This window comes from Erpetoichthys calabaricus, chromosome 4 (assembly GCF_900747795.2).
Source record: "Erpetoichthys calabaricus chromosome 4, fErpCal1.3, whole genome shotgun sequence".
Classification (NCBI taxonomy): Eukaryota; Metazoa; Chordata; class Cladistia; order Polypteriformes; family Polypteridae; genus Erpetoichthys; species Erpetoichthys calabaricus.
The window spans coordinates 253,235,685-253,261,732 of NC_041397.2; the positions used below are offsets into that span (position 1 = coordinate 253,235,685).

Here is a 26,048-nt window from a genome sequence, read left to right on the forward strand (position 1 = left end):
TTCCAACCCGCTGAATCCGAACACAGGGTCACGGGGGTCTGCTGGAGCCAATCCCAGCCAACACAGGGTGCAAGACAGGGAACCAATCCCGGGCAGGGCGCCAACCCACCGCAGGATATATAAGATAAGATTTGAAAAACATTTTTTTTTTATATTAAACAAATACTCAAAGAGTAAAATAAGCTCAGTTATAGGGCACACACTGGACCCCCTGGAGTCAGTAGAAAAAGAGATAATTTAAACAAAACTGCCTTTATGACCAATGCTGCACATCTCTCTCTGATACAGTAACACTGTGGACTTTCAGCCAACAAATTATTTAGCAGAAGTGTGTCAAGCAAACGCTACTGGGGGTTCTTTATACCAAAAGCAATAGAACTGCCAAATCAGAAGTTTTTTCTCCTTTTCAGTCGTTCTGGTGTGTGTTCAGACCATTGTGTGTATTTGTGTTTATTTGTTTCTTTATTTATTTAAAGGGCTTTTGTAAAAGCCAAATTTCCCTCTGGTGACAAATAAAGTTCTATCTAATTAACAAATGAATATAAGGTCAGAAGTTGTAACTGCTTATAAAAATGTAGGACTGTCAGCTTTCGATTTTAAAGTCCAGTGCATTAGCCAGTTGACTACATGCCATGCATCGCAGAATCTTCTTGCAGCTTTTTTCATCTTCCATTTTCTAAACTTGCTAAATTAATAGGATGAAATGAGGGCACCACCCTAACTGCTATCCCCATCCAGTGTTCTGTTAAAATAAATTTCTAACCTTACAATAAACTCAAGTGAATCTTTGGCTATAGAGCAGGATTTCAAATTAGTCAGTCATTTACCTGTGACTTCCCATGAACCTGATACAGAAAAGGCAGGTTCAGGAAATAGATGTGGACATAGTCACACTGTTTTTTTTTTTATAAAATGTCTTTTCATGATGCTAATCTTGTGAAATTGTGATATTAAATGTTGATTAAGATTATCTTGCTATACAAAACTTTTGATGTTTGGATTTAGAAACATCCTTATTATTGTGGATTTAATAAAAAACACATAGTAGTGCAATAAAAGTACTGTGATTTACAATACAAAGAAAAATGCTTAATAAGTGGATTTACGCTATTTACTTTTAACCTAGATCTTTATGGACCTCAGAATGTTTTTTGCAATTGTTCCTTATAATTAATTGACAGTAAACTGAATAAAAGCTTAGGTGCAGTCAGTTCGTTTTGTAAAGAAATGAACTGGCACAAGATCAGTGAAGAGAGGTCATCTTATTACTGTAACATTGAGCCATCTTCAAAAACAGCACTGTTAATAATTTTAAAAAGACTGCATATTTTCCATCAAAATTGGCATCCTATTGTAATAGTTGTGAAATTGTTAAAATGTTAATGGATTTGTCATTTGCTTATTTGGCTGATGCATTTATCCAAGACAGCTTACAACTTCTGAGGTACAGCTAGTTACACTTCTTTTTGTCTAGTTGTATCACATGCAGGTAAAGTGATTTTCTCATAGTCACACAGAGTCAGCAGTGGGATTTGAGCCCGCAGCCTCCCTCAAGGTGTGAAGCCCTAGGTCCAAAGCCACGCTGAATACCTGGTGTGTCGAATAGCTTTCGTAACTTTGCTTTCAGCAATCTTCTGGTAACACAATCTTCCCTCTGGTACTTTTGTGGAAAGGGTACTACTGGAAGAGACTCTGAAGCACAGATACAAATGTCTGAACTTTGGATCAGTAATGCAATGATTGCAGTAGCTAGTGTTGGAGCAAATCAAGAAGAAATTTAAAAGAAATAATAGTTTTAGTTTGGTTAATAATAGTTTATGTGAATAGTGTTTCAGTTTTGGTGAAAGGCCCCCTTGGTTAACAACAGAAGTCTGCCTGTTCAAAGACTATCCTAGAAACCCAGGCATTTGCTGAAGGTCAGTTTCAAAACATGCTGAAGGTATGGTTGTACATATTTACACTGCCATCATTAAATCATAAGTCTCACAAAATGGATGAACATTCTTCTATGAAATTTAGTTGGACAAAAATTAAAAGTGCATTGGTCTGTCTATTGCACAGTGTTTCTAATTTCTTAATAATGAATGTTGCTTACCTACTGTAATTCTCTTTGGTGGCCTAATCTTATTTCACTTGTGGCAAGTCTATAGTTCATCTGCCTGTTGCTAGAGGTCACACCATAAATTCCAGCACTGCAAAGCGTTTATTGTTCATGCATGGCTGCCAAACTGACATTATTACTAACCGATAGCAGAAGACGCAGGAGAGGAAATGAGCTGACAGAATGGGACAGGCTCAGAAAATAACAATAAATAAACTGTTTTCAGTGGAATTACTGTGAGTGTTTTTTTTTTTCCTCTGAATTCACTGTCGTAATCTTCCTTATTTATTTATCTGGTTTGTCCAATGCTATATACTGTATACCCTGCTGTTCTTTCTTATATTCTGTAAGTACCTTGATTATGGGAAAGGCACTATATAAATAAAATTTATTATTATTATTGTTTGTGGTTGCAATGCGCTAACCCTTAATCCAGTAAAACACTAAAGTGGGTTTAGAAGATTGATGGATTAATAACATTTTAAAGATTATTTAGGTTTTCAGTATCATTTGCCCACAAGTACATAAGGAAATTATATGACACCATGATTTATGCACAGGAGTTGCACTGAAATCTTTAAAAGCTTTCAGAAGCTGATTTTCAAGCTGGGGCGGCACAAAATGTCAAACCACATATTGAATAAAATTTCTATTAATTTGAATGCAGAAGTATGATATAACCATAAATTCATATCAGTTGGGATTATTGATAGAACAAATAGGAAAAAATGCAAATCTAATAGAAGTTAAGTAAATAACACTACAAATCTATTAAAGTTGAATGTGATGTTAAAATGTAACCATCATGTTAATTTCAAATACACTTTTATTTTCAATAAATTTTAAAGTGTTGACTGGACAGCAGTATCCACTGATTATCTTACTAATTAGTGGAATGGTGGTGAGAGATGCTGATTCACAACTCCTGGGTCCTGAGTTCAAATCCTCGCCTATTCACCAGCTCTCTGGACTCTGCACATTCTCCCACTGTCTGTGTGCCTTTTATGAGTGGTCTTGTGATAAAAAATTTTTAGCAGGTAGGATAAGAAGTTTTGTTTTTCAAGTGCTTCTTCTTTATTAAGATTGGGTGATACAGAATTCAAGGATGGAGTGTTTAGCATAGCTGCCTCACATTGGAGTCCTGGACTTGTCTGTGTCTCAGCAGGTTTTATCTTTGCTGCTCTGTTTTTCTGTCAACATCACTAAAAACATGCGTGTAAGGTTGATTTGTGACTTTAGCTTGTCGCCATGTGAGTGGTGTTCGGTACATGAATGATTCCTGCCTAGCCCGCTCTCAGTGCTGCTAGGTAAGGCTACATGAGTACTGAAAATGTATAGCTAGATCTTTGTCAGTTGAAAAATGTCTAACAGCAGTAGGAACCTATTTTTTGGTATGATTGTAAACTTTTTCATGTACTGTGAAGTGTTTAAAAACTCAAATCATTGCCCATAGTTAAGAATTGTCAGTGAGCAGTCAGTAGTTTTTTTAAAACCCTCACTGATGCCAATTTGACTGTTTCAGTGTTACTATTATCATTCCATTAAAATGTCTGTCAGATCACAGGCGTTGTGGTTTTAAGTGCTGAGCATACTCGGTGCTAACATGCTGTGCGTAAGCATCATAACATCAGACTATGACAGTGCAAAAGTTATTGCTTTCTGCCAAGCACAGCCTGATGTATCACAATATTAGTATCAACTCAGTAAGTTAATAGATATTTTCCCGGTTAACACCATAGGTGTACAGCCATGCCATGTCTTTAGTCTGCACTGTCATTGTGATTAGGTTCACCAAGACAGACCACAGAGCACAAAGAGAAAAAAAATCTAATCCTGCCGGATTAGTCCATGTAGTCACACCTAGCATATTTTATTTAGTATACTTAACAGTGAGGCATGAGTTAGAATGTCAACAGTGAGATGGCAAAACTGCTGTTATTTAAATACAGTATGGGTTTACTCTAACTGGTAAATTAAAGGAAACTCTGTAAATGAAAGGAAGGTTGTGAAGGCCTTTAACAGGGCAACAAAGAAAATGAAAGCAAAATGCTGAAGTTTAGCAATCAGGCTTTAATTTTGCAGTGTATATTTTTTTTTTTTTACACGAACAGAAAAGCAAAATACAAAATTTACATAGTTAACAATTATTAGTGGCCAGATTTTGTGTGAAATTGTAAAATATAATGTCACAGTACTACATCTCCAGCCTAAAATCATTTTAGAGCTTCAGTTTATATAAAAAAAGTAAAAAGTACATAGTTCAAAACCACAGGAAAATAACACAAAAATTACTATTTGCAAAATCTGGGAACTTAGAATCAGGGATGTTAAGGGAAGCTTGTTGTTTCAACATGATTTAAAAGAAGCTGTCATTCGTTAAGTACATAAATCAGGCTATCCATCTTAAGGAGTTGCATCATAACTTTAATCCTACGCAACATGAAAAGCAGAAAACAATAGCTTTAAGAAGGTGGATATTATAGCATGTTCTTGTCTATGTAACTTTATAAATCCAAGGAATTAATTTCTGACATTAGTTTCATGTTTTCTTTTGTGTATACAAAGTTGAGTTTTGCTACTGTTTTATTTTCTTTGTTTATGTGACACCATCTTGGTTCCTGTCACATGAATGCAATATATGTCAATGACAGCCGGATATGACAATACGGTGGTGATCACACTCTACCTTATCCCATTATGGATTAAACATCCTTCTGAAAAGACTTAATGGTTGTTAGCTGATTTCCTAAGTAGTCTGTAGCCTTAGGATCTTTCTTTTGGTTTTGACTTCTTTTCTTTTTGACACCCACACTCATCTTGTCCTTTTGGTTCTGGTTTCTTGATTCTGTTTGCTCTACTGGGATTGAGCGTTTACTTTCCTTGACTTCATCTTTCTGCTTTTTTATCATGTCCTGGTCTCCCTGTTGCTAACAGTAATCCGCAGGCACCTTATTCTATCCTTGACAGGTATGAGATCTTAAAAATACAGCTTCAGTGTCGAAATTGTGAATGGGCTATCTTAAAAGGTAAGGTATAGAGTAGGAAATGAGTAGTAACAATTTTAGCAGTATATTCTTTAAAAAATTTAAACTTACACCCTAAAATATGAGCAGATTTGAACTTAAGAACCTATAATTAACTTATATAGACACCGTATGTAGTATAGTGGACACAGGATCTCAGATATAAAGTAGTAGGTTATCTATATATTTTGAAAATTTTGTTTTTTGGTCCAGGTGTAATGCCACTAAATCCCATCAGAATCACATAAAGAAAGAACAAAAGATTCATCAGCTAAAGAAAAAAACTGTGTAGAGAGAGGACTCCCAAATCTTCCTAAGAATTGGTCAGGTTTATGTTTGTGTGCCTTTCTTGTAGAAAGATGATTTCAACAAAACTTCTATGAAGTACAGCTCTTCTTAAACAATTTTGTCATTTTTTAAAGCTTGAAAATTGACATCTGGACTAGTGGTTTCACCACATGGCATAATGTCTACCAAAATCACTTACAGTTAGGTCCATAAATATTTGGACAGAGACAACTTTTTTGTAATTTTGGTTCTGTACATTACCACAATGAATTTTAAATGAAACAACTCAGATGCAGTTGAAGTGCAGACTTTCAGCTTTAATTCAGTGGGGTGAACAAAATGATTGCATAAAAATGTGAGCCAACTAAAGCATTTTTTAACACAATCCCTTCATTTCAGGGCCTCAAAAGTAATTGGACAAATTAAATAACTGGAAATAAAATGTTCATTTCTAATACTTGGTTGAAAACCCTTTGCTGGCAATGACAGCCTGAAGTCTTGAACTCCTGGACACCACCAGATGCTGGGTTTCCTCATTTTTAATGCTCTGCCAGGCCTTTACTGCAGCGGCTTTCAGTTGATGTTTGTTTGTGGGCCTTTCTGTCTGAAGTTTAGTCTTCAACAAGTGAAATGCATGCTCAATTGGGTTAAGATCGGGTGACTGACTTGGCCATTCAAGAATTTTTCACTTCTTTGCTTTAATAAACTCCTGGGTTGCTTTGGCTGTATGTTTTGGGTCATTGTCCATCTGCATCATGAAACGCCGCCCAATCAATTTGACTGCATTTAGCTGGATTTGATCAGACAGTATGTCTCTGAACACATCAGAATTCATTCTGCTGCTTCTGTCCTGTGTCACATCATCAATAAACACTAGTGTCCAAGTGCCACTGGCAGCCATGCACGCCCAAGCCATCACACTGCCTCCACCGTGTTTTACAGATGATGTGGTATGCTTTGGATAATGAGCTGTTCCACGCCTTCTCCATACTTTTTTCTTGCCATCATTCTGGTAGAGGTTGATCTTGGTTTCATCTGTCCAAAGAATGTTTTTCCAGAACTGTGCTGGCTTTTTTAGATGTTCTTTAGCAAAGTCCAATCTAGCCTTTCTATTCTTGAGGCTTATGAGTGGCTTGCACCTTGCAGTGCACCCTCTGTATTTACCTTCATGCAGTCTTCTCTTTATGGTAGACTTGGATATCGATACGCCTACCCCCTGGAGAGTATTGTTCATTTGGTTGGCTGTTGTGAAGGGGTTTCTCTTCACCATGGAAATGATTCTGCGATCATCCACCACTGTTGTCTTCCTTGGATGTCCAGGTCTTTTTGCGTTGCTGAGTTCACCAGTGCTTGCTTTCTTTCTCAGGATGTACCAAACTGTAGATTTTGCCACTCGTAATATTGTAGCAATTTCTCGGATGGGTTTTTTCTGTTTTCGCAGCTTAAGGATGGCTTCTTTCACCTGCATGGAGAGCTCCTTTGACCGCATGTTGTCTGTTCACAGCAAAATCTTCCACATGCAAACACCATACCTCAAATCAACTCCAGGCCTTTTATTTGCTTAATTGATAATGACATAACGACGGAGTTGCTCACACCTGCCCATGAAATAGCCTTTGAGTCAATTGTCCAATTACTTCTGAGCCCCTGAAATGAAGGGATTGTGTTAAAAAAAATGCTTTAGTTGCCTAACATTTTTATGCAATCGTTTTGTTCAACCCACTGAATTAAAGCTGAAAGTCTGCACTTCAACTGCATCTGAGTTGTTTCATTTAAAATTCATTGTGGTAATGTACAGAACCAGAATTAGAAAAAAGTTGTCTCTGTCCAAATATTTATGGACCTAACTGTATGTTTGCATCCCATAAAACAATGGTCATGAGTTTACCTGTATTATGCGAACACTGTCTAAATTTTATTCTGAGGAAGAAAGTGGACCAGGAGACATAAAACTTGTTTCAGAAACATAGTCACAATAGAGGCAGAGGTCAAAACTGAGAGGATAAAGAGATTAAGAAATCAAAATCAAAGCACAAAGCAAAAGTGAAAGTTGAGGAACAAAATGGATTTTTAAAAACCAATTACTAGCATCTATTTGAATTGAAACTATTTGTAACTTCTTTGCAAGTTTCGCAAAATGTATCAATTGAGGGATAGAAAGAGATAAGAAAGCCAGCATATTTATAGTGTCATATTCTGTGATGTCAATAGCATGACTGAATCAGCCAGATAACACTCCTTAGAACATCACATAAGCAATGAAAACAAGATGTTAATAAAAATGAACTTTGTCAATTTTAGTAGACAAAAATGTAAACCGTAAAAATGTAAACTGAAATCCTTAACATGGAAAACCATGAACTGCATAAAATAATATATATATATATATTGTAGCAGTAGAGTGTATTAGTGCTCCCTTGAACCCTCAGGTACCACTCCAAACACCAGGTAAAAGTACAATTATTATTTATTATATAATAATAATGTGCACTAAGCACCCTCCACTCCACACTACTCATATAATCAATACACACTTTTCTCTACAATCACAATACCAATCCTCCTCTCCCAGACACTTCGCCACCCTACCTCCCAGCTCAGCTCAGTGTCTGGGCTTTCCCAGAGTCCTTTTATACCCCCTGACCCGGAAGTGTTCCTGCCCAACAGTCCACAAGTCCTTATTACTTCCGGGTCAGGGTAACAGTCCTTTTCTTCAACCTGGAAGTATGTCATCTCTCCTGTTCACGTGACCAGGACGTACTTCCAGGGTATAGGGCACATAAGAGTCCTTGAGCCTCCCTGCAGTGTCCTCTGGTGGGCTCCACGGTGTCCAGCAGGGTTGGGAATAAAAACTCCACTGTCCATAATTCCCTGCTGGTCTTTGGGGCACTCCCATGCTACAGGGAGGGCTCCATCTAGCGGCCTGGGGATGCTGGCCGGGATAAACAGCCGGCCATCTCCCACAATATATATAATATATATATAATATAAAATGCCCTTAAGCACTACAACCTGCTGAATAGGTGACCTTAAAATGCTTCTGTGGAAATGTTGGATGATGTCATTCTATTAAGTGTGTTTTAGTCCAGTTTCAAAGTGATGGGTCTAATGTTTAAACCCCAGTAATGATTTGTGATAAAAAGTCTTTTGTCCGTGGCTTCAAAATGAGAGAGCAGATCTAAACACATTCTTTCCACATGCTCTTGTAAATGAATATTAGGCTTCATGAAACCCAAACTGCATGTGCTATTGAGTATCCAAAGTGCAGAACTTTTCAAATTAACCTCAGAATATGTTGTATATATTTTACTGCGAATTTTGACTAAAGTTAAGAAAGTTTTGCAATACGTTTTGAGTAACTCTTGCAATAATTTGCCCAGGAAGTGAATACAGGGACAACCAACATCAAGTCAGGTTGATAAATAACTGGTCCTGTATGTGGCAATCAGTGCCTCCTTGGCTTCAAGAGAGTGGATAGCTTTAGAAATGTGGATAATATTGACAAAATGCTCCAATAAATCCACTTTTATTTTTATGGATGATGAAGTTGGATTCCAAACAGTGTAAGGACCTTAGCAAGGATCTTCAGTTGTACATTAAGACATAACATAGGATGGTAGGAAATGTACAGAATGAGTTTTTTTTTCATTCTTTGACAGTAGAATATTATATTGATAAAGTGAAGTACTTTAGCATTTTGGTAAATACTGTGTTTAGCAGGGATAGATGTTTAATATTCTTGTTTGGTATAGTGTGGTCTGCACTCAAGCAGATGATGTGAGATTAGAATATACTAAGTGGCAAAAGAAAAAGTATTCTGCACACACACAGCCATGATCTTTGTGGCACACCTGTCTCTTGTGATAATAATCTTATTGACTTCTATACTTACACTCTGCAGTGTTGTTTGGTATTGATGGAAAGGTTTCTTGGTTTCTTTGCATTAATCAGCTTTCATCAGTAGCACAATTATGCATTTCACAGGGGTACTTACAAGGGAATATTGGTCCGCAGATTCCTCGTGTGTCAGCTTGAAGGTCTCTGTATAAACATACAGCTTTACAATCAAAATACATTGTGCCAGGGAACTTCATACTCGCTTTACTTGACTGTGTTTTCTGCTCCTAAAACTGAACCTGTATCCGTATTTATCAAGTGTCTCAGAGTACAGTCCTACCTGGCTCAAAATTCTCAAAGTGACTTAGAAGTAGAAGGAAAAACATTTTATCAGATTTTTCTAATTTAGAAAACTATTCCTAACTTCAGGATTTAGGAGAGCTTGTGAGCTGTCCTAACTCACTAGGAGTTGCAGGAAGATGGCAAGCAGGGAGAGATCGGCACTCACATCTAGCAAAATGTTTTGGAAATGCTGGATAACAATGAACTTGTAACAAGATATCTGTTTGACAAGGATGGAGTAATATTCGTAACAAATCCTATTCATTACGTGATTGACGGAGAAGTCAAATGCAGCCGAAAAGAAAGTGTTGGTAACGTTTTGACTACAGGTAAAATACAGCTTTGTAATAGTGATGATTTTCGGACATCACTGTCCACTATTTCTCAATGTTGCACCAAACTTTGAAAGACCTTACAACACGTGAGGTAATACACAGATTATACATTCCCCTATGACTCCTCGTGAGTTAATATTATAACAAAGCTGCATTCATGCAAACTAGCACACACATACAGATCATTGCCCCAAGTTTGAATCACAAGTATTATCACAATATCAGTGCACAGGTGGACATGAATGTTAACTGTACTGAAGTACTCAGGATACTACCCTGCAGATAAGCAGGGTTGGATGGCTGACTGACAGCGAAATGTCACACAGGTTCACTGAGCTTTGCTTTTCATGAACACTTGAAACATCCACAGGGGGCCACAAATAAGGACATGGCATGCTACTCTGGAAGATGAATGGAACACTCAGAAGAGTGTGGCTAGATTCAGTAAGTGTTACTGTGGCCATAAGTCTGCTTCTTACGAAGGAATGGCTGTGGATCATTCATTGTTAAATGAATTTCTCAACGTGCCTGGTATCAAGCTTAAATCCCATTTGGTGTGGAGGTCTTGGTCTTTCTGTCTTGGTGTATGTTATTGTACTATTCTTGATATTGTTGCAATCAAGTGAAAACAATTGCATACAGCTTAGCCTAGTATCCTACTTTATTATGTTTTCTTTCTTCTTATTTTCCTACTACTTTGTATATTGTTATTATTATTATCTTTGTGGTGAATGAAGCCTTAGCGTTAGTATCAGAAAACTAGAAAAAGTCATCATCAGTGACAATGATGATCTTTCATCCTCAGACCTGAATTCCTACTCTTAGCTGAGATGGGGACTAGGGCGCTTTGTAAATACTACTTATGTCCTGCTCAGAGAAAGGACACATTTTTATCCCATTTTTTTTGTAAAACCCTAACTCAAAGACTATATTAAATCTGTTATTTTTGTTTTTTGACTTTTTGCGTCTATTTTGAACAATAATCACAAACATATTTGACTGGAGCTGTGCTCAAAGAAGCTAAGTGTTCCATGTGATGGACTGACGTCCTGTCTGGGTTGGTCCCTGCTTTGTTTCTGTTGTTGACTGTAACCTTGAACTGCATTAAACAGGTCTTATAAAAGGGACAGCTAAAATATATGAGGCAGCAGTCTTTTACTGTACATGGACCAATTGAAGTGATTTTGTTACCGATATGCCCCACTCTACTTGAAAGGCAATTTGCTTATTAGATTTGCATACCGGTGAAACGGCTGACTGGTATGCATTGTCTATTTTGTCATTGTTGCTGAAAGCAGGTGTAACAGATTCCCCAGAGATGGTATCCCAGGAAATATTTATCGCAAGCAGCATCTGTGAAAGACTTCCCTCCTGTCTTTTCCTATGCAGATGGAGTACAAAGTAGGTGAAGGTCGTCTTTTCCTGCTTGAATACCTGCAGGCTACCTGGAGAGCAGAGACAGCCCCTAGCTCTAAACGTGACTGCACTGCTGTCAAAAGAAATTCATCTTTTATGAAGAGATAAACTGGAGTAACTGTCGTATTATAGAATGTTAAGCCAAATAGGAGCGAGATTCTGCTAAACATTCATGTTCATGAAGTGTTGTAAAATGATTCTGATTGTCTGGAGGATGTGGCTCAGTTAAATTCAGAAGGGTTATCATTTTGGAGAACAGGAATCTTAGAAGATGGATTAATTTTTAGCATAATGTGAGACATGCTGCAACGGTAAGAACAACGGTTGGAAGTATGGACTGCTGCTAACACCGATGTAGCTTAACAGCCCCTGAACTCTGGAGCTATAACTTTATTTGGAGCTGGCTTGCTCGCCACATTTTGGTGCAGATTTCCTTTTGGAGACTTAATTTTCCAATTTGCACTCTGGTTAATCTACAATATTTAACCCTAAATGTCCTGATTTGGAATTGATAATTTATTTAGAAAATGAACAAATGACTGGATGAATATCTTGGTGGTGAATAATGAAATAATGGATAATTGCAAAGGTATGTACCTCATATGCATGCTTTTTGAGTAGACACATGAAAGCTTAATATCTTGCATCAATATATAGAAAGAAAAATAAAGTCAAAACTTGTTTTTTTTTTACATGGGGAAGCATTTGTTTCATTTTGTTTATTTGTAAAACGGGCATGGACAGTGACACAAATGTCCATACTGATGCCACAGAGGTGTTCTCTTTTTGTGTATGGAGTTTCTCATTGACCCTGTGCCAATGTGGATTTTTTCTTGGTTACAATGATTTTTCAGTGCATATGCCCTGTAATGGATAGGCATGCTCTCACGACAGACTGTGCTTCCTCACTCGTCTTTGTGCATTTCATTGGATTGTGGGATAAAAACTGGGCTACCCTCAGTAAAATACAGATGGACATGAGAAGAATGTCCAGACTCCACATAGACAAGGGTCGCCCTTGGGTTCTGAACCCAGGAAACTGGATTTGTGAGTCACCAGAGCATGCCACTATGCTACCCATCCCATAATGTCAAGGCCAGCATGTGGGGTGAGGCAAGAGGGTGATCACCTCAGGTTGTATACTGTAGCTTAGTTTGTTGAGAGTTTCCAAATAGTTTAAAATCTCTCAAAATGCGGCTACTAGAAAGGTTTCAGTAATTACGATGATTTGTGTACAAAAACCCTCCACAATCCAGGTGTCTTTGTTTTAAACATTTTAGTGAAATTCTTAGAAAACATTTCACACAAAAATGAAGAAGAAAGCTAATAATACACACAAAAAAGAACTTCTTGTCTATGATGTTTCATTTAAGACTTAAGTGTCTTGGTTATATTTCTAAGTTTCTATTAGTTATCTTATACACTAGGACTGTGCAAGCTTAATGTTAACAGTCAGAAAACTATGTCTTTAAACCTTTCTGTCCAGCAGTTCATGTTCCTGTCTGGCTGTCTACCTACAATGTGAGATCATTCTTTTGTTTAAATACACAAATATAGCAGAGCATTAAGGTTATTCCATTAAGGAGTACATTCCTTTTAAGGGGTACAATAGAATCTTCCATTACCTGTGTTACTATGTGAAGCTCATATTGTATTCAAATTAAGCAAAAACTTATGTGATCTCACCATTAACATTAACTTAAATAGGTTTGGCTCTTACAGATGACACTTTGGCAAAGGTGGCATTCTCATTAAACAATATTTTTTAACATTATGAAATAATAATAAAAAAAATGAGAGAGAGAGAGAGAAGTGAAGGTCTGTGATACGGTTTGCATATTTGTAGCTAGGAATCCACAAAGGGAGAAAATGAGTCACATATCTTAAAATAGTTTATTATTTCTAAGCTTTTGACAACCTAGCAGGTGTCATCATCAGAGTAAAAAGATTATAGACATACAGGAATCCATCCATCCATCCATTTTCCAACCCGCTGAATCCGAACACAGGGTCACGGGGGTTTGCTGGAGCCAATCCCAGCCAACACAGGGCACAAGGCAGGAACTAATCCCGGGCAGGGTGCCAACCCACCGCAGATACAGGAATCAAAGGCAATATATAGCTGGTGAAGGGTGGGGAGATTTTCTTAATATATGGATGTTCTTCATTTTAAGGCTGCATATGCCGGGTTCACATCCAAATGTCTGTTAATGGCATTTTGGTTTGATGGCCATGATTCAGCCAGTTCTCTGGTACTTTTAGTATATATAGTTTTAAATATTGTGAGACCAGCCAGAAAAAGCTTGGGTTGCTACTCGAAGAGGTGTTGGCAAGGCCAGCAAGGGGCCTGACGAAGTGTGGTCATAAATGATCCCTTGGCATCCTTCATATAGAGCAGGGTGAATCCCAGTACCCAGACTAAGTTGACCACCATGGCATAGTCATTCTGGCCCCCTAAAGAAGCCCCCCTGAAGCAGCTCTAGGATTTCATAAAAGGGTGGGCCTAAAAATTTGTCAAAAGTAGCACTAATGTTATTTTTTACAGTGAATTATACATTCATGCGTTTATTTTGCAAAACATTTTAGAGTTCCAGTCATACTAACGTATATGGCATCATTGTTTTATTTTTATTTCCCCTTCTAGTCTGAATGATTTTTGTTAACACAAATTTAAATCCATTTAAAAAACTGGAAAAACTGAGGTGTTTTGAAACTTTTAACACGTAGCATGTACTGTATGTATGTATATATACACAGACACACACAAATGTATACGTATTTGGACAGTGACAAAGTTTTCATAATTTTGCCCCTGTTCGCTACCACAATGAATTTCAAATAAATCAATCATTACGTGATTGAAGTATAGACTTTCAGCTTTAATTTATGGGGTTTACCAAAAATATCATATAATCCATTTAGGAATGACAGCCATTTTTCTACATAGCCACCCTGTTTCCAGGGGCTCAAAAAATATTTGGACATTTGACTGACAAGCTGTTTCATAGTCAGGTGGGAGCAGTTCTGTCATTATTTCATTAACTATTACGCAGGTAAAAGGCCTGCAATTGATTTCAAGTGTGGCATTTGCATTTGGAAACGGTCACTGTGAACTCTCAATACGAGGTCCATAGAGCTGTTCATGCAAGTAAAAACAGTCCATCATTAGGCTGAGAAAACAAAACAAACCCTTTAGAGAGATAGCAGAAACATGAGGAGTGGTCAAATCAACCATTTGGTATATTCTTAAAAAGAAGCATCACACTGGTGAACTCCGCAACACCAGAAGGTCTGGAAAACCACAGAAGACAAGTGTGCTGGGTGATTTCAGAATTCTGTCCTTTGTGAAGAAGAACCCCTTCAGAACATTGTCCGGGAGGTATACCAAACATTGCCAAAGTATACAATCAAGAGAAGACTTCATTAAAGTAAAAACAGAGGGATTACCACAAGGTGCAAACCACTAGTAAACTTCAAGCATAAGAAGGACAGATTAGACTTTGTCAGAAAATATTTTTTAAAAAACAGTCCAGTTTTGGAGCAATTTTCTTTTGACAAATTAAATTAAGATCAATATGTACTAGAATGATGGATAGAGAAGAATACGGAGAAGAGTAGGAATGGCTCGTGATCAGATGAATATCACATCATCTTTGAAACATGGTGGAGGCAGTGTTATGGCATGGGCATGCACGATTGCCAGTGGAAGTGGGTCACTGGTGTTTTTTGATGATATGACTACCATCAAAAGTTGCAAGATGATTTCTGAAGTGTACAGGGCTATAATGTCTGCTCAGATTCTGACAAATGCCGCAAAACAGATAGGACAGATGGTCAATGAGCCAAAACATACTGTGACAACAAACCAAGTACATTTCAAAGCAAAGTTGTGGAATATTCTTCATATGCCAAGACAAATAACTGACATCAACCCAATTGGACATGCATTACGCTTGCTGAAGACAAAAATGGTGGCAACAAGCAGCAACTGAAGACAGCTGCAGTAAAGGCCTGGCACAGCATCACTAGAATGGAAATCCAGTACTTGGCTATGGCTTCCAGACTTCAGGCAGTGATTGACTGTAAAGGATTTTCAACAAAATATTGATAATGATCAGTATATTTATGATTATGTTAGTTTGTCCAAATACTTTCCAGCCCCTGAAAATGGGGGGACCATGTATAAAAATGTCTACAGCTCAGGCTATATTTTTGTAAAACCCCTTGAATTATAGCTGAAATCACATCTTGATTGCTTTGTTTCAAATCCATTGTGATGGTGCACAGAGCCAAAATTCTGAAAATTGTGTCACTGTCCAAATACTTATGGACCTGAGCCATCATGCGTTTCCAGTCTGTGAATACACAAGTGAATCTGCCATCAATTAGGTTATAACAAAAATGTCAAAATCCTGTATTCCAGCTATAGACTGTAATCTGTTGTACCAATGAACTGCAAAGCTGCACGTCTTCCTGGCTGTTACATATTGATTTTGTGGATCATGAATATCAGACAAATTTGTGACCCTGCCGATCCTTCTGCACCAACCCTTAAGGGTTGTTTGTCAAGGCATCATTCACGTTTCCTTCCAACAAGACTTACCTCAACTAGTAACTTCATTAATTCATTAGTTGATTGCCTGCTGTTAACAACATGTTTTGAGTGCCTGTGATTAGTAACATTTAAAGTAAATCTTATTTTCTAAAACTTTTTACACAGTTGAATGCCATATAATCACTATACAGATATGTGCTTTCCAAATATTTTTAAGAGTTAAATGAGCTCTTCTAGTGATAAAGTTAAGGTGATTTTCCTGTGTAAGTTTATAATCAACTGGTATTTTAATCAAGATGTGTATTCAAATGCATGTGTGCACTAGGCTAATTGCTATTTGAAGGGGAAAAAAAATTAAAAGCTAAGCTAAAAAACAGGGTGGGCCAATGAGAAAAGTGGATGGGCACAGACCCACCTGGGCCAGATACTGGTGCTGTGCCTGGTGCCTATTAAGTATATCAGGTGGGGGAGCAATAAGTGCCTAGCCTCATATGGAACTCTTTAATACACCTGCCCTGCATAATGCTGTTCCCTTTTTTAGCTCTTTGTACATCTTTCAATTCACATCTTTCATGTTTTGTTCCTAAGCACGTTATTTGCTCATAAACATGCATCATTGACTGATTCGAGTTTTCTTGAAATGTGCACAAAAGTGATCTAATACCTTTCGTGCTTTCCTGACCGGACATCAAATCTCTTCCTGCATTAGGCTGTGTGTGGTCTGTGGTTTGGCAGTGCGGTGTAATTGTATCCTGAAAGTGAAAACTGCAGCACTGATGACTTTGTTCATCAGATTTGCAGGCTAAAGATGACAGTGCACTTCTGAAGTCTCCATTTATCTTTCTGTTTATTTTAAGTCATTATGTCTACTTAGGAGTAACTGCACAGAACAGTCAGGAGCAGTGATGCTGTATAATAATATTTTAGTAATAACTTCTGGTGGACTGTAATTTATTATTACATCTTAACATTGACTTCTGTTTGACATCTTTGCCCAAATGTCCTTATGTGTATTTACTTTAACTGGGCAGTCTACAATCATTCAAATGTTTCATTTCTGCTTTTTCATTATGGCGTCGACACTGTTCAACCAGTCAGTGAACAGCTCTGAATTCATTCAAGATTTCCTATGTGATCACCTCATTTTTTTTGATTTACCAATTACGAGTGGACTTAATTTCTCGCCCATTGCGCTTGCACACAAAAGAACCGTAAGCTGTTCCTTTGAAGATTTTCCTGCCTTATATGTGTCACCTTTTATCACCAGTGACCAATCCAGCATCGCTTTAAAAAGCAAACCGCATTCGTCTGCATTGAAGATATTCTGCAGCTCGTAATTACCAACGAATTCGGACAAGTTACACTTAAATTTCTGTACAGTTTATGTGTTCACTTCATTAGAATCACCTGTCAGGATTTTGGATGAAATCTTATTTCGTACCTTAAAGCTTTCCAGCCAGCCTGATTACACCTTAAAATTGGGTAAGCTCAATTCTGCAGTGAATTTTAAGGCTGCTACCTGCAGCATACTGTAGGTCCAGACACTCTAATGTTTATTCCTCTCATTTTCGAGAACCAATTAAGAGTTAGTACATTAATCGTATCATAGGGACTTGCTGTCTTCTTTTGGCTCATTTCATCATTTTCTTTCATAAGACGATCCAAATACCTGGACTTCTGCTTCCTTATATTGTTGACAGTAGTTTTACTGATGCTGAACACCTCTCCACAGTTTTTCTTTCACTGTGGCACAAAAAACATAAGTTGCACTTCTCACACAGACTAAGCTCTTTATACTCCTTTTTAGACATTTCTAGGTGAAGCACAGAACTGTTTTAAATCACGGTTAGAACTGAGGAGATGGTTACAAAATTCAGTTGCGCAAAGAGGGAGATTCAAAGAAATTCGAAAGATATGAGTAATCCACAGAAGCAACATAGAGTCATGTGTTGACAAGAATTCCACGAGTAAATGAAAGTAAAAAGAGGAGTGGGGAGTTAGGACTATTCCAGTAGTTTCCTGGAAACCTATCCCTTCCAGAAGCTCTAACATGATTTATTACACCTTGTGAAATAAGGCGCTATATAGGCGCCCAACCCGGCAAAGATTCACACTGAGGCACATGTAAAAGCACAAAGACTTTTTATTTTTCTTCACCTGTGGGCCACGTCTTCCCTGTGAACCCCACAGGCAATACACAGTCCCAAAGCACTTCAAATAAAACACAACCAAACCACAAATACAGTGATCCCTCGCTATATCGCGCTTCGCCTTTCGCGGCTTCACTCTATCGCGGATTTTATATGTAAGCATATTTAAATATATATCGCGGATTTTTTGCTGGTTCGCGGATTTCTGCGGACAATGGGTCTTTTAATTTCTGGTACATGCTTCCTCAGTTGCTTTGCCCAGTTGATTTCATACAAGGGACGCTATTGGCAGATGACTGAGAAGCTACCCAACTTACTTTCTCTCTCTCTCTCTCTCTCTCTTGCGCTGACTTTCTCTGATCCTGACGTAGGGGTTGTGAGCAGGGGGGCTGTTCGCACACCTAGACGATACGGATGCTCGTCTAAAAATGCTGAAAGATTATCTTCACGTTGGCTACCTTCTGTGCAGCTGCTTCGTGAAGCGACATGCTGCACTGTGCTTCGCATACTTAAAAGCACGAAGGGCACGTATTGATTTTTTTATCTGTCTCTCTCTCTCTCTCTCTCTCTCTCTCTGCTCCTGACGGAGGGGGTGTGAGCTGCCGCCTTCAACAGCTTTGTGCCACGGTGCTTCGCATACTTAAATGCCAAACAGCCCTATTGATTTGTTTGCTCCTTTGAAGAGGAAGACATGTTTGCATTCTTTTAATTGTGAGACTGAACTGTCATCTCTGTCTTGTCATGGAGCACAGTTTAAACTTTTGAAAAAGAGACAAATGTTTGTTTGCAGTGTTTGAATAACGTTCCTGTCTCTCTACAACCTCCTGTGTTTCTGCGCAAATCTGTGACCCAAGCATGACAATATAAAAATAACCATATAAACATATGGTTTCTACTTCGCGGATTTTCCTATTTCGCGGGTGGCTCTGGAACGCAACCCCCGCGATGGAGGAGGGATTACTGTACGCCCTTCTGGCACCACCACTCCTTCCAGGCAACCTCGTCCTCTTCCTCCTGATTCTGGCTCTTGAGTGGTGGCTGCTGGCCCCTTTTATAATTCACCCAAAGTGCTCCAGGTGCTTGATTGGCTTGTTCCGGCTGCACTTCTGGGTGTGGTGCATACGTGGCCCACAGGGCCGCAGGAGTCCCAGCTACAGCACCCCCTGGCGGTGCCTGCGGGACCCAACAGAGCTACATCCAACTCCAACTCCCGTGGAGCCTTGCGGGAGCCTGAGGCACCTCTCCAACCCAGGGGGGTGGCCATCTAGCGTCCAGGGGGAGGTATTGCACATTAGGGCTGCTCCCCCTGAAGATACAGTGCAGGGGCGCCCCAGCTGGGCATGGATGCCAGCCGTGTGCCACAACCTACAGAGAATAAAGGGACCAAATTTTTATGTTTTCCCAAATTTTTTTTTTCTGGTCACTATAGCCAAGATGATTTTCTTCTTAGGGATCAAGAAAAGGTGGTCAATGGTCTCAATAGGCAGGTGGTCACTTTATACAAACATTTTGCCATATCAAACACCCTGTTTCTGAGGGGACCAAGGAAAGTGGTCACATTAGCAGGTTTTACTGTATATTAGTTAAATAAATTAGTGTAATTATATATGATATAGATAGGAAAGCACGGTGGTAGGTCCAGTTTCTTCCCACTGTCCAAAGACATGCAGGTTAGGTGAATTGGTAACATGAAATTGTTCTCTAGAGAGTGTGGGGTGAGTGCATGGCGTCTGGTCCAGTGGAGCCGTGTGCTCTCTGGTTGCCTGAGATAGGCTTCAGCCTCGGCCCCACCACACACCTAACCCAGCTCATGATTAAGTAGGCTTAGAAAATGGTATACTATGGTATACATATGGTAGAGTTTGACAGGCACTGAGTATTTTTGTCAGGCTGTACTGTTAAAGAATGATAAAGTAGCACACAGCTCGGACCTTAACAAGCTGCTTGGCATGTATGTAAATACCTCCTAATCAATGTGTCACAGGGAAATTGAAAATGTAGCCCAGTCCAGGCATATCAGTTATTCATCTTTTTGTAGTCAAAAATATTCTGGTTTTACCCTATTAATTATTGTCTTTTGAGGTTAAATTAAACATAGATTCTTAAAGATTGACTTTTCAAAATTCCTGCCATAACTCCATTGCTTGTCTCCTTTTTTCTTGAGAAAAAAAAATAATACATTTTAGCACAGGACTGGATTTCTGTCATCATTTAGTCATTTTTCTCTTTCTACCTCCTTGTTAAAAGCCTCCTTGGCATTTTCACAAGATGGCTCTTGGGCTTAATCCATCAATGGATTCAAACAGGAGCATCGGGACTAAAAGCACTGAATTATTAAATGAGAATGAAATATATGGAGAAGTGACTAATGCATGCTAAATAAATTGAAGTTTGACTGCTTTTCCTGTCATTCCTCTGATGCAAATATAGATATTGTTCCACAAATGTACACCTTCCTGCATTATTTTGGGATGAGCAGACATTCAATTGGAGGTCCTCACTGACTACACAGTAAAGCAGCTTGCTTTGAGTTAGCACTGCTGCCTCCCAACTCCAGATGTCTGGTTTGAAATCCAAAAGTTCAAATCTTGGCCCTACCACTACCTATGTGATGTCTACATGTTTTCCCAATATGAGTGGCACTCCAGTTTTCTGCCCACTGCCCAAAGGTATACAGGTTAGACGAACTGGTGGCTCTAAGCTGACCCAGATGAGGGTTAATGTGGGCAGTGCATGAATGTGTGGCCTGTAATGGACTGGTGTCTTCTCCAGGGTTGTTTGCAACTTGGGCTCTTCACTGATGGCTTCCAGCTCTCTGTGACCATGAACTAGCTAAGCCTGTTAGAAAATGCATAGACTGATGTTCTTGCTTGTGTTTTGTATTATGGTCACAAAATGGAATTATACAGTATATACTAAAGCATCATTGGTTGCAGTTTATAACACTCTTCTTCAGTATATATCACCACAAGGTGCTACATACTGTACATACTGTCGTTTGTGTATTTCTGTGATGTGATCACTGTCAGGGTATCAGTGAAGAGATTGAGCTAGCCACCTTATAGCTCACAATCCAACTCCTTAACCAATAAGCTACACTGCATTGTGACGTATCAAGTACAAGGAAAGTCAGTCATAGTAAGTCCTTCATTCATTTCACCTACCAAGACAACAAAGGCCATGATGTGCCAGCTATCAGAAGGAATGTGCCTGCCAAGAGGATTTATTACCGTACAGTGGTGATCAAAATGACAGCAAAGTCTACAACAGACAAAAGAAAGATCAGCAGAAGAAGTTGTGATGGACATAAATGGTAATTCATTTTTGGGTCAAAAGAAATTGTGCAGCATAGCCATTCAAACCAGGCAAGTCTGTTATTGCTGTAGACCATTGTACAGTGGGCTTCCTATAGGCTCACATATTTTAACATAATTCTTGAATACTTTTTAAGAAGCATTCACATAGAAGGAAAGTTGTTACACAGACAAAAGTCTCTTGCGTGACAGCACAATATTATATTTTCAGTTTCACAATTAAAAATATGCAAAAGCCTTTGTGGTAGTGAAACTCCTTCAAATCCTGGCCCAGCGGTCCCCACTCTGGAATTTCTTCCAAAGCTTAGAGATATGCAGGTTGGGTTTATTAGTTAACATAACAAACCTGCTTAATAATCTAAATCTGGATTCTAAGGAACAAAAGCCTCTCTATTCAACACTGGATGCAAGGTTGTGTTTGAGGAGCCAGTTTATAGCAGGACCCACTCACATTAGCGAATTTAGAACCAACAATTAACCTAAGCAGCACCTTCTTAGAATATGAGGGCAGGCCAGAAGTACACTATATGATCAAAGCTTTTGTAGAATCCTGGCCATCATGCCTATATGAGCTTATTGGATATCCCACTCCAAAACCATGGAGTTGACCCAAACCCCACACTCCCCCAAAGCCCCCACTCCTGGCCCCACCACTTTGAAGCTCTAACATCCTCCAGCCATCTGGGAAGGCTTTCCACAACAGCTTGGAATGTCACTGTAAAACTGTGTGCTCATTCAGCCAAAAGAGCACTTGTGAGGTCAGGTACTGATGTTGGACGAGAAGCTCGGACTCACAATCACCATTCTAATTCATTCCAAAGGTGATCAGTATGGTTGAGGTCAGAGCTCCATGCAGGCCACTCGAGTTCCTCATGCCATACCTGTCAAACCATATCTTTATGGATCTGGCTATGTACACAGGGGCACAGTCATGCTTTGAGAGAGAAGGACCTTCTCCAAACTGTTATCACAAAGTTGGAAGTGCACAGTTGTCTTTCTATGTTGTAGCATTAATAGTACCCTTCACTTAAACCCAGGGGCTTAGCCCAAACCCTGAAAAATACCCCCTGCTCTTTATTTCGTCTCAATCAAAATATTGTAGAATGCATTAGGCAGTCTGGAAGGTAGCATTCTCCTGCCATCTGCCAATCCCAGATTTGTCCATCAGACGGCCAGAGTGTGAAGTGTGATTCGTCACTCCAGAGAACCTGTTTACACTCCACAGTCCAATGTGGGTGTGCTTTACACCACTCCTGTCGACACATTGCAAATAGTGAGTTTATGTTGCTTATCCATTTTATGATATTCCCAACACACAGTTCATATGCTGATGCTGCATCCAGAGGCAGTTTGGACCTCTGTTGTGAGTAATCCAGCAAAGGATAGGAGAGCTTTACGTGCTATATGCTTCAGTAGTCAGCAGCCCTGCTCTGTGAATTTGTGCGGTCTACCACTTTGTGGCTGAGCTGTTATTGCTCCTTGACACTTCCACTTTAAAATGATTGCACTTACACTTGACTGGTGCAGAATTAGTAGAGCAGACATTTCACGTACTAACTTATGGTAAAGGTGGCATTCCTATGACAGTGCGATGTCTAAAGTCACTGAGCTCTTCAGTACGATCTGTTCTACTGTCCATGGAGATTGCATGGCTGTGTGCTTGATTTCATGTACATGTTAACAATGGGATAAGATGAAATTCCCTTAATTCTGTAATTTGGAGGGGCATCCGTAATACTTTTGGCCATATAGTGTACATGGTTATAACATGGGATTCAAACTCAAAACGCTTGATCCGTGAGGTGGCAGTGCTGAGCACTGCACACCTGTGCTTAGATTAATTGTATGCATGGGTGCTCCCTGTGGTTAACTACCATCCACACCCAAGGACCATTTCTGCTTTAGCTGGGGGCAGGAAATACACAGACAATGATTCTTGATTTTTCTTTTTTTCTTTGTATTTGTATTTTTAACTCATTGTTTCCTTTTTATGTGCCCTCTATTTTTACCTCCTGTTCCATAATCCAAATTGCATATGATAGTACAATTTTTGTTAAAGTTGATTTTTGGTCAGAATGCTGCTTACAGTTTTGCTGCTCTTACTTTGAATCTATAGTATATCTTTCATCTGTCATTCTGTTCTGGTGCTCTGGTCATTCCACCACAGCCTGTTTTAGCCCATCCTGGATAATAATTCATTACATTTATATAGCAGTACTCAAAGATGCCCATAAGAGGTACAGGATTGTATTAGATCTAAAACCGTAATCAAAGACTGAGATGTGTCTCTAAAGGAGCACTAATTTTAATTGAAATTCTGTTCCTTATTTTGCAATTTCACACTGCTAGAAAGAGATTTGATTTTAATTGTGGATTTTTTAACCATATAATTGTATTCTGTTGCTTTCATGTGCCTGCTGTGGGTTCTCATGTAGTTGCAGTCGAAAAGGAAATGTGTGCATGCCTCAGCATTTTATTGTGTCTGGGGACTTGGCTGACTGATTTGAAAGTACTTTTTTTGACTTAATTAAAGGCACATTGATTGTGTTTTTGTTTATTAAATATTTTTGTAACAATGAATCATACTATAAATAAATGTATTAGTAAAGTACATCAAATATATATTTCTTAATTAACATTTTACAATGTAATATATTTAAAACTGAACCCAAGTAGGTTTGTAGTGGCTGAAATTGCTTTTATGGACAGTAGATTCCAACTCAAATGGTGTAAAAATTGTATTAATTGACATGCTATTGTTAGTTCTGGGTTGTGTAGGGTTTATGGTTAATTGTAGTTCAAAGTAACATTTTGGAAGGAAGTGCCTGAAGGAGATTTAAAATCTATGTTGAATTACCAAGCCAGTAAATTCTTGCATTAGGGGAAATACTGAGTCCTTATAGTGTATATAAATATCAAATACAGTGGTGTGAAAAACTATTTGCCCCCTTCCTGATTTCTTATTCTTTTGCATGTTTGTCACACAAAATGTTTCTGATCATCAAACACATTTAACCATTAGTCAAATATACCACAAGTAAACACAAAATGCAGTTTTTAAATGATGGTTTTTATTATTTAGGGAGAAAAAAAATCCAAACCTACATGGCCCTGTGTGAAAAAGTAATTGCCCCCTTGTTCGAAAATAACCTAACTGTGGTGTATCACACCTGAGTTCAATTTCCGTAGCCACCCCCAGGCCTGATTACTGCCACACCTGTTTCAATCAAGAAATCACTTTAAATAGGAGCTGCCTGACACAGAGAAGTAGACCAAAAGCACCTCAAAAGCTAGACATCATGCCAAGATCCAAAGAAAATTCAGGAACAAATGAGAACAGAAGTAACTGAGATCTATCAGTCTGGTAAAGGTTATAAAGCCATTTCTAAAGCTTTGGGACTCCAGCGAACCACAGTGAGAGCCATTATCCACAAATGGCAAAAACATGGAACAGTGGTGAACCTTCCCAGGAGTGGCCGGCCGACCAAAATTACCCCAAGAGCGCAGAGACGACTCATCCGAGAGGTCACAAAAGACCCCGGACAACGTCTAAAGAACTGCAGGCCTCACTTGCCTCAATTAAGGTCAGTGTTCACGACTCCACCATAAGAAAGAGACTGGGCAAAAACGGCCTGCATGGCAGATTTCCAAGATGCAAACCACTGTTAAGCAAAAAGAACATTAGGGCTCGTCTCAATTTTGCTAAGAAACATCTCAATGATTGCCAAGATTTTTGGGAAAATACCTTGTGGACTGATGAGTCAAAAGTTGAACTTTTTGGAAGGCAAATGTCCCGCTACATCTGGCGTAAAAGGAACACAGCATTTCAGAAAAAGAACATCATACCAACAGTAAAATATGGTGGTGGTAGTGTGATGGTCTGGGGTTGTTTTGCTGCTTCAGGACCTGGAAGGCTTGCTGTGATAGATGGAACCATGAATTCTACTGTCTACCAAAAAATCCTGAAGGAGAATGTCCGGCCATCTGTTCGTCAACTCAAGCTGAAGCGATCTTGGTTGCTGCAACAGGACAATGACCCAAAACACACCAGCAAATCCACCTCTGAATGGCTGAAGAAAAACAAAATGAAGACTTTGGAGTGGCCTAGTCAAAGTCCTGACCTGAATCCAATTGAGATGCTATGGCATGACCTTAAAAAGGCGGTTCATGCTAGAAAACCCTCAAATAAAGCTGAATTACAACAATTTTGCAAAGATGAGTGGGCCAAAATTCCTCCAGAGCGCTGTCAAAGACTCATTGCAAGTTATCGCAAACGCTTGATTGCAGTTATTGCTGCTAAGGGTGGCCCAACCAGTTATTAGGTTCAGGGGGCAATTACTTTTTCACACAGGGCCATGTAGGTTTGGATTTTTTTTCTCCCTAAATAATAAAAACCACCATTTACAAACTGCATTTTGTTTTTACTTGTGTTATATTTCACTAATGGTTAAATGTGTTTGATGATCAGAAACATTTTGTGTGACAAACATGCAAAAGAATAAGAAATCAGGAAGGGGGCAAATAGTTTTTCACACCACTGTACATGATTATTCACTATATGCGTAAAGGCTTACAGTGCAACAATTTGGGATAATCTTTTCTCATCCATTAGTTTCCAGACTAAGTGACTTTTTGCTTTCCTTGCTTATATTTTTGCTTTTTTTAGTAGCAAGGATCATTTAACTTA

The 26,048-nt window shown here is 38.8% G+C and overlaps 1 protein-coding gene across 6 annotated transcripts in view; it reads left to right on the top strand.

Moving 5' to 3' along the window:
* Positions 1-26,048, top strand: part of LOC114650783 (CRACD-like protein) — a 166,281-nt gene that overhangs the window by 89,001 nt on the left and 51,232 nt on the right. The window lies entirely within an intron of this gene.